The 10,211-nt window shown below is 43.7% G+C and overlaps 1 protein-coding gene across 1 annotated transcript in view; it reads left to right on the top strand.

Moving 5' to 3' along the window:
* Positions 1-8,626, top strand: part of USP31 (ubiquitin specific peptidase 31) — a 95,964-nt gene extending 87,338 nt beyond the window's left edge. Inside the window, exon 17 of the mRNA XM_082430940.1 lies at positions 8,524-8,626. The gene's annotated coding sequence lies outside the window, so the exon portion shown is untranslated. The remainder of the gene's footprint in view (positions 1-8,523) is intronic.
* Positions 8,627-10,211: the final 1,585 nt, after the last annotated feature.

The following is a 10,211-nucleotide window of genomic DNA, read 5'->3' as shown; positions in this document are numbered from 1 at the left end:
TTGTGACGTAGCATGGTCACCATGGCAACGATGTGGCACCAGCGAGCCCTGGTTAGGAACTTGTTGCAGGAATCTGAGTAGAGCCCGGTGGAAGGGCTGACCTAAAGCAGTGTTAGCTGGACAGAGACCCCGAGGACAGGCTGCTAGGTTCGAATCCTGGTACCATGACTTCCTAGCTGGACAACCTTGGACAGGTTACTTAACTTCCCTGGGCCTCAAATTCTTCACCTGTTCCGTGTGTCTAATTGTATCTATATGATCATTGGGAGGCTTAATTGGGGTGCTTGGTTTATTTACATTTTATATAATCACTAATGTATTTAGTTTCATCTATAATACTATCTCACTGTTTCTTTAATATTTATCCCACCTGTTTTGTATTTCTTTTTCTCCTTCTTTTAGATCAATCGTTTTTTAAATTCCAGTTTTACACCTCTGTTTGTTATTCATTCTTCTCTTCTTTCAGTGGTTATCCTTGTGATTTCAACATGCATTCTTGATTTATAAGAGTCTAGGAAAAACTAGTGATTTTTACCCCTTCAGAGTCTTAGAACACTTTAATTCCATTTTACCCTTTCTGCCATTTGCTATTTGTTGTGTATTCGAATTCTATGTGTATTTAACATACATATACAGTCGGCCCTCCCTACCTGCAGGTTCCGTATCACAGTTGGTTGAATCCACGTATGCAGAACCCATGGATATGGAGGGCCGACTGTACTATGCCATCCTTGGACTTGAGCATCCTTGGATTTTGGTATTGACGGGGTGCGGGGAGTCCTGGAACCAATCTCCCGTGATACTGAGGGATGACTGTATATATAACTCATGTAACTAAGATTATTATTATTAATGTTAGATGTCATAACTAACATTATTATTATTAATGTTAAAAGTCAGTATTCACATGGATTTACCAAGATATTTACTTTCCATTGCTCTGCATTCCTTCCTGCATTTCAGTATTTATTCTGTGATCATTTTCCTTCTTCCTGAAGAATTCCCTTTAGTGTTTCTTTTTCAAGCCTGTGCTAATGATGCATTCTCTTAGTTTTTATGTGATTGGAAATGTCTTTATTTTGCCTTTGAAGGGTATTTTCATTGGGAATAGAATTCTAGGTTGCAAGTTATTTTCTTTCATTTTCATTCCATGGTCTTTTGCTTTTTATTATTTCTGTTGATAAGTCAGTTCCTTTGAAGGTATTTTATTATTTTTTTCTAAATGCTTTGAAGATGCCTCTCTTTGGTTTTCATCAGTTTCATTATGATGGGCCTAGTGTGGGGTTATTGTTTTGTTTGTTTCTATCCTGCACTTCATGAATCAGACTTGGGAAAGTTTTCAGCCATTAACTCTTTAAATATTGCTTCTGATCCATTTTCCCATCCCCTTCTAGGGCTCAGTAAATGCCATCACCATCCACTCTAGTCACTCAGTCCAGAAGCCAGGGATCCATCCTTGACTCTGCTTTTCCTCTCAGCCCCCATCCTTACATCTAATCCATTTGCAAGCCCTGTCCAAGCCTACTTCCACAATTAATGTCCTGCCCACTTTTCTTTCTTTCCACTGATGACACCCGAGTCGAGTCCAAGGCACTGTAGTACCTTGACTGGGCTTCTGCATCAGCCTCTTAAATAAATCTGCCCACTTCTCCAACCCCATCTTATGTCGCTCTCCTTCACTGCAGGCACAGAAGCCACCTGAGTGTCTTGACCACAGGGCCTTGCGCTTGCTGTTTCCTCTGCCCGGAATGCTCGTCCCCTGCATGTTCATGTGGCAAGTCCTTTCTCATCTCAAATGGAACCCCAGGACGTCCTCTCTGGACCCCCGTATCCAGAGTCGTTGTTGCCCGGCTCTGCAGTCATTCTTTCTTTTTAACATCTTTATTGGAGTATAATTGCTTTACAATGGTGTGTCAGTTTCTGCTTTATAACAAAGTGAATCAGCTATACCTATACATATATCCCCATACCCCCTCCCTCTTGCGTCTCCCTCCCACCCTCCCTGTCCCACCCCTCTAGGTGGTCACGAAGCACTGAGCTGATCTCCCTGTGCTATGCGGCTGCTTCCCACTAGCTATCTATTTTACATTTGGTAGTGTATATATGTCCATGCCACTCTCTCACTTCGTCCCGGCTTACCCTTCCCCCTCCCCGTGTCCTCAAGTCCATTCTCTACGTTTGCATCTTTTTTTTCAAAGATTTTTTTTTTTTTTTTTTTTTTTTTGGCTACATTGGGTCCTCTTTGCTGTGGTGGGCTTTCTCCAGTTGCAGTGATCGGGGGCTACTCCTCGTTGCGGTGCGTGGGCTTCTCATTGCAGTGGCCTCCCCCATTGCAGAGCATGGGCTCTAGGCACATGGGCTTCAGTAGTTGTGGCATGCAGGCTTCAGTAGTTGTGGCTCGCGGGCTCTAGAGCGCAGGCCCAGTAGTTGTGGCACACGGGCTTAGTTGCTCTGCGACATGTGGGATCTTCCTGGACCCGGGCTCGAACCCGTGTCCCCTGCACTGGCAGGCGGACTCTTAAACCACTGCGCCACCAGGGAAGCCCTCTACGTCTGCATCTTTATTCCTGTCCTGCCCCTAGGTTCTTCAGAACCATTTTTTTTTTATATTCCATATATATGTGTTAACACACGGTATTTGTTTTTCTCTTTCTGACTTACTTCACTCTGTATGACAGTCTTTAGGTCCATCCACCTCACTACAAATAACTCAATTTCATTTCTTTTTATGGTGAGTAATATTCCATTGTATATATGTGCCACATCTTCTTTACCCATTCATCTGTTGATGGACACTTAGGTTGCTTCCATGTCCTGGCTATTGTAAATAGAGCTCTGCAGTCATTCTTTATTTCATTTCCCTGTTGTATTTTCATAACACTCCTCGGTCTCTGAAATTCTTTTTTTTTTAAATTTTTATTGGAGTATAGTTGACTTACAATGTTGTGTTAGTTTCAGGTGTACAGCAAAGTGATTCAGTTATACATGTACATATATCCACTCTTTTTTAGATTCTTTTCCCATATAGGCCATTACAGAGTGTTGAGTGGAATTCCCTGTGCTATATAGTAGGTCCTTATTAGTTATCTATTTTATATATAGTAGTGTGTATGTGTCAATCCCCATCTCCCAGTTTATCCCTCCCCCTCCTTACCCCCCAAAAAGAACGAAATAATGTCACTTGCAGCAACAGGGATGGACCTAGATATTGTCATACTGAGTGAAGTAAGTCAGAGAAAGATAAATATCATAGGATATTGCTTATATGTGGAATCTAAAAAAATGGTACAAATGAACTTATTCACAAAACAGAAATAGTCACAGATATAGAAAACAAACCTATGAAACTCTTATTTATTTATTCACTAGCACCAGTTTATCATGAGTCTGCCCCACCAAAACATAGTTACCATGAGATCAGAGTCTTTGTCTGTCTTTGCTCTGTTACTTATGTCATTTTGGGTGTTCTCAGCTCTAAGGAACAAAATGTCCAAACAAAGTAGACTCCACTATTTCAGTGTTATACATATGTATACTGAGGTGCAGAGAGAGAAAATAACTTACCTAAAAATCACACTAGTCATTAGTGGTACATCTTGGATATGAACCTAGGTCTGCTACTTCAAAACTTGTGTTTTTTTACATTATTACTCCAATACCCTACACTATATTAAATAAGGGAATTTAATAATTAACATATTCAACTGCATTTAATAATGTAGTTACTAGAAGGGGAATCCTTCTACACTGTATAAAGTCCTCTTTTGTGTGTAATCTCTGAGTAATTTTTTACTACAGCAAATTCAGGAAGTAAGGAAATTGCTACTTTTTGGAAACAGAATTTAGGAGTGTCCATGGCTTAATTTTTTGAAACTTAAAAAAATAATTTTATACTTATAGAAAAGTTACAAAAATAGTTCGGAGGATTACCATGTCCTCTGCTCAGCTTCCCCTAATGTCAGCATACTGCAGGACCATAATGCTTATTAAAACTCAAAATTAACATTGGTATAATACTATTAACTAAACTACAGACTTTATCTGGATTTTACCAGTTTGTCCACTAATGTCTTTTTTTCTGTTCCAGAAACCAACCCCAGATCTCACGTTACATTTAAGTGACATGTCTCCTTAGGTCCTCCAAATTGACAGCCCTCACTCTTTTATGAACTTGACAATTTTGAAGAGTATGAGCCAGTTATTGTATAGAATGTGTCTCAGTTTGGATTTAGTTCATGCTTTGTCATGGTTAGATTGAGGTTTTGCATTTTTTGGCAAGAATATCCCCAAAGCAGTGCATCAGAGGGAGAATGTGACATTGATATGTCTTATTACTGGTGATGTTAAAACCTTGGCCATTTGGTTAAGGTGGCGTCTTCTGGGTTTCTCCACTGTAAAGTTACTATTTTTCCTTATGAACTTAATAAATGTCTTGGGGAGGTGATGTTAAATCATGCAAATATTCTGTCTCTCCTCCTTTGGCCAACTAATTTTAGCATCCAGTAGTGGATTTGGCCTGCAACAATTTTTTTATTACTGGGGTATTCCAGTGGTGAAAGAAAGACATCTTAAAAACCTCACTTAACAGGAAGTCCAGAAACAGGGCAGGTGCAGGGTTCTCAGTGCCTCAACAGAGTCAGCCAGGACCGAGGCTCTTCCCTCTGCCGTTCTCAGCAGGTTAGCGTGTGTCCTCAGATTTGGCCTTCAGTGACGACATCCAGTTGAAAAAGATGGGGCCTTTCTCTGCCCAGGTGGGGAATGTTTCTCAGATCTACCCCCCTGCTCTCTGAAAACCTCCCCTCAGATCCCGTTGACCAGGAGCTTGGTTACCTGCCTGTAACCAAGTTGCAAGGAAAGCAAAGGAAGTGAGTAACTGGCATTTCCAGCCAGTGTTGGGGGTTGGAAGGATGGGCTCCGGCAGAGAAGAAACTTGAGGGGGATGAGTACTGGGGAGATAGCCCCACGTCTGCCACATTGCGTTGTCCCCAGCACCCAAGGCAGCGCCCTACACCTGCAGGTGCTCAGTTAATCTCTGTGGAGCCAATGAGTTCTTGGTCTCTTGCCTGGAGACATAATCTGCCATTACCTGGAAGCATTAGAGCTCTGAACTGTGGCCTCAGACAGAGAGAGTGACATGGGGAGCAGATCAGGGGAAAGGTGAGGTCAGCGTGGCAAGGATGGCGGAATGGCAAGGGGGCCCCCGGTGGGAGTCCCCACTCACGACACCTTAGCTTCCTCATGCTTTGGTCTCCAGCAGGGTGATGCACCTCCGGCCCCGCAGTTCCCTCTACCAAAGCCTGGGGAGAACCTACAGAGGCGTTTGTGCAGGAAGGCAGAGAAATCTGTCTGCCAGACCCAATGGCCTCTACTAAGAAGGTTCTCCAGAGGAAGAAGGGAGCCAGAGGGAGGTCCCTGCTCTGTACACAAAGGAGTCTGGCTCTGGGGGCCTTGGACACAGCCTGGTAGCTTGTTTGGTAAATAGTGACATTGTTATAAATATTTAATAAGTCAAGGGACTGCAGCACATGAAAAATTGATGAGATCCCTATGTGGGAAATGCAGGCTTTCTCTCCACGTCTGCTCTGCGGGAGACACTTAGAGGCTGACGTCTGTTCGTGCTGACACCTGTATTTGTGGTGGGGCTGATGAATGGCCAGAGAAATATTCTCCATGTTTAGGAAGCATCAATCCATCAAGCTGGAGTTTAGGCTGAGGGAAGAATTCACAGCCATCAATATTCTCTTGTTTATTAAGCAGCGCGGGTTTTGTGAGACAGCGAGCCTCGTGTCAGTCCTGGGAGCAGCGCCTCCAGAAAGGGCACAGTGGCTCCTTGATGAATGACTTTAATAAGAAGCAGCTTAGAAGTACCTTCCAGTAAGAAACTAATAACAATAATTAGATGTTCCTTAATCATTTATTTATTTTATAATTTATGCCCTGCCTGCTTCTGGAAAAAGAATGGAAGTGGCTTGCAATTAAAACACATCTACCCAGGATGGTTCAAATGAAGATAAACATGAGATCAGAAATCGCACTGAGGGAGTGAATTTTTCTTAATCAACTTTCCTGCTACCCACTGAGAATATCGTATTCCCTCTCCTCGCCAGTCACCTTTGGCTCCTCGGCGCCACGGGGTGTGGCAGATGTAAAGCGGCGGCTGCAGGTGTCACAGGACAGGTGGGTGAGGCGGGGACAGGATGTGTGACCTGTGGTCTCAGCATCTCAGCCCTGGGCTTCCAGCCACATTTGGATTTCGTTATGTCGTCGCTCCAAACAAATCTGTGTGTCTGCGGCAGGGTGGCATGAAAAATTAATGCCCCTGTGTCAGAGCTTGTCAGAGTGACAGTGCAGAAAGGGGATAACAGGGGCGACACGCGTGGTGCTTTCTACTTAACAACCACTCTTGTGTTCCCTGACTGCCGTCTCCCAAGCCTGCGTGTCTGGGCTAATGGGGCTTCAGCAGCCAGACCCTCCCTTCAGGCTGAGGGCAGAGAGCCTGCCTCTGCGCAGTAGCTCAGACCGTGTGTCTGGAGCGTACTGACCCTCCTCCCCACCCCAGTGGGAGCGGGAGAAGGGGCTGTGGTCAGAGCTGGGTGACCAGATGACCAGTCTTGGCTGAATCATCCTGGGCTTAGAGAATGAGGAGGAAGGCAGCCCCCCAGAGGGTTGTCAGAGAGCAGGCTGGGGCAGAGATGCTCCAGAGATGCTCCAGGGTGGGAGAACCTGGGGAACAGGCGGGCGAGGGGGCAAGGACAGGAAGAGGGGAAGGCTTAAGGTTCTGTTGCTGCAGAACCTCCACAAGCGGTGGAGTGGAAGTTTCCCCGCACATTTAAATACTCAACAAAGATTTGTTCACTCTGAATCTCAAGCTGGCTTCTTTCTGACCTGTGGTCATAAGGGTGGGAGTTGCCACCTCCTTCCTGCAGCAGGGTTGGTCTAATGTAGCAGTTTAATATCATGGATTCTGGAGCCAGACCACCTGGGTTCAAATCTCAGCTTTTCCACTTCCTAACTTTCTGGCCTTAGGCAAATTGTTTAACATTTTTATGCCTCAATGTCACATATGTAAAGTACTTAGAAAAATGTCTGGTGCTTGGTGTTAATTGGATTAACGATTGGATTTCTCTGATCTTCATCCAGGGGGGTGGATGAGGAAAGGCCTTGGAGCTCAGTGACCTAGGCTTGGGCCATGTTGAAAGGTCGTGTGGCTGGAGCTTTGGGGAGGGAGTTAGGAGCTTGTTGACCTGCTGAATGGCCATGGGAAAATATACATCCTCTTCTGTCTGCCTGAGCCACTGAAAAAAAAAAATCCCCCTTGGCTCCCTTATCCCCCTAGGATGAGCCTAAATGTGATGTTAGGTTTGTAAGATGAACCACCCTCATCCAAGCCAGGGCTGAGCAAGGCACTCTCTTTTTTTTGGGGGGGGCGGTATACCATAATTTTAATTTTTTTTAAACATCTTTATTGGAGTATAATTGCTTTACAATGGTGTGTTAGTTTCTGCTGTATAACAAAGTGAATCAGCTATATGTATACATATATCCCCATATCCCCTCCCTCTTGTGTCTCCCTCCCACCCTCCCTTTCCCACCACTCTAGGTGGTCACAAAGCCCCGAGCTGATCTCCCTGTGCTATGCAGCTGCTTCCCACTAGCTATCTATTTTACATTTGGTAGTGTATATATGTCAATGCCACTCTCTCACTTCATCCCAGCTTACCCTTCCCCCTCCCCGTGTCCTCAAGTCCATTCTCTATGTCTGCGTCTTTATTCCTGTCCTGCCCCTAGGTTCATCAGAACCTTTAAAAAAATTTTTTTTTAGATTCCATAAATATGTGTTAGCATATGGTATTTGTTTTTCTCTTTCTGACTTACTTCACTCTGTATGACAGACTCTAGGTCCATCCACCTCACTACAAATAACTCAATTTCGTTTCTTTTTATGGCTGAGTAATATTCCATTGTATATAGGAAGGCTCTCTCTTCTTTTTTTTTTTTTAAATCTACTCTTTTTTTAAAAATTTTTATTTATTTATTTATGGCTGTGTTGGGTCTTCGTTTCTGTGCGAGGGCTTTCTCTAGTTGCTGCAAGTGGGGGCCACTCTTCATCACGGTGTGCGGGCCTCTCACTATCGCGGCCTCTCTTGTTGCGGAGCACAGGCTCCAGACGCGCAGGCTCAGTAATTGTGGCTCACGGGCCTAGTTGCTCTGCGGCATGTGGTATCTTCCCAGACCAGGGCTCGAACCCATGTCCCCTGCATTGGCAGGCAGATTCTCAACCACTGCGCCACCAGGGAAGCCCTCTCTCTTCTTAAGAAATAAAAAGGAAGAAAGCTTTCCTGCTCTTTGTGGAAATTTAGGATTATTCCTAAATGTTAAGGCAGTGGATCTCTTCCCTCATTGCACATAAGAATCCCCCGGGGAGTTTTAAAATTTGTCTGAAGTCTAGAACCCTCACCTAATATTCTGATCTGATGGGTCTAAGGTGAGGCCTGGATGACAGGGTATTTTTGTGGTTCCCAGATGCAGTACATTCCTTGTTAACCAGGGGAGGACATGATGAAGGAGTCGGGAGCATCTGCAGGAGTGATGATGACAGATCGGGAAGCTGCATGCACCTCAGGTATAAAGGCTACAACATGATTTTGCATGGGACACAGATGATAAATGTGGCAAAAATTGTGAAGTTGGCTCTAAAATGGCTGGCGTTCAGAAAAACTCTGGGGTAGATCATTCACTACGGTTTGGGGCTGGGGGTGCCATCCGGTTTCCTGCTCTGGCCCATGAAATTCTGTTGACACTTAAGCAAGTGCTAAGAGGCGTTGAGAAGTGAATTTATTTCTCTGGGTTGATGACCTTGTTCTCTGCAGTAGACACTGATAACTGTCCTGCATTATCACGTCTTCTCTATGCTGCCAGAGGCTGCATTTCCCAGCCTCCTAAGGGTAGGTATGGCCATGTGACTAATTTCTGGCTGGGAGAGTGTAAGAGGAAGTGGTATGTACAATGTCCAGATCACATCTTTTAAAAGGAAGCAGGTTTCCCTCCACTTCCTGTCTTTCCCCCTTCTTGCTGGCCAGAAAATGATAACACCTGGAGCAGAAATGGAAGCCACGTGTCAGGAGGGCAGTGCAATCCGGCAGCTCTGGACTATTGTGTGAGAGAAAATAAAAGCCTTTTATTTAAGGTATCGCATTGTTAGGTCTTTGTTTCAGCAGCATAGCCTGTACCCTAAATAATATATGCTTCCTTTGGCACTAACTTTGGCACACTCAGAATTCTAGGATGAGGGGAATAACTATATAAATGCATAAATAAAATAAGGGAAGAAGGATTTTCACAGCCTGAAGATGGTCATATGCCATAAACAGAGGGGTATGTTTATCTCAACTTTCTGCAAATGAGGCCAATTAGATAAACAGACATTCTAATGTAGAATTTCCTTCTCCTTTGGCCTCACAATTCATCAACGTGAGGAATTATTAATGAAGCTCACTCAGCTACTGACATTGAACTATCTTCACCTCATTTCCGAGAAAACTCTCTAAACACATGAAGAAATTCATCAGAGCGAGTCTCTGAGGACTCAAAACAAGTGATATGTTGCGAAGCCATATTACTGCAGTGAGACTTGGGAGGATACGGCAATGATACAAGTAAAAGCAGGATACTATGAAAAGGTATTAGAGAAGCAAAAGGAATTTTTGGAGCTACAAAGCATGATTGAAAAAAATGGAATAGCACAATCAAATAAATTAATTAAAAGGCTTTATTAAGAAACCCCTCTAGAACTTGGTTAAAAAAGACAAAGAAACAAAAATCCTGAACGACAAAATACGATGTCAAACTAGATCAAATGATTCGATATTTATGTAAAAGAAATTCCAGAAATACAAAGTGAAGTAGATGGAGGAGAAGAAATAATTGAAGAAAAGAAGAAAATGTACTTGACCTGAATATTTAAATCTTTATGTCAAAAGGGTTTCCTGATTTATCCTCAGGATTAACTGGAAAAAAGAGCCTGCACATGGATATATTTTGTGGATTTTTATAAATTCTAGGTATAAAAAAATATTAAGGTCAGTTAGGTAGGTTAAAATGTGATGATTAAAAAGGACAGGAGGGCTTCCCTGGTGGCACAGTGGTTAAGAATCTGCCTGCCAGTGCAGGGCACACGGGTTAGAGCCCTGGTCCGGGAGGATCCCGCATGC

Source organism: Balaenoptera physalus, assembly GCF_965194825.1.
Source record: "Balaenoptera physalus genome assembly, chromosome: 16".
In the NCBI taxonomy this organism is placed as follows: Eukaryota; Metazoa; Chordata; class Mammalia; order Artiodactyla; family Balaenopteridae; genus Balaenoptera; species Balaenoptera physalus.
The sequence above is the reverse complement of the archived record's forward strand: the minus strand, read 5'-3'. Positions and strand labels throughout refer to the sequence as shown.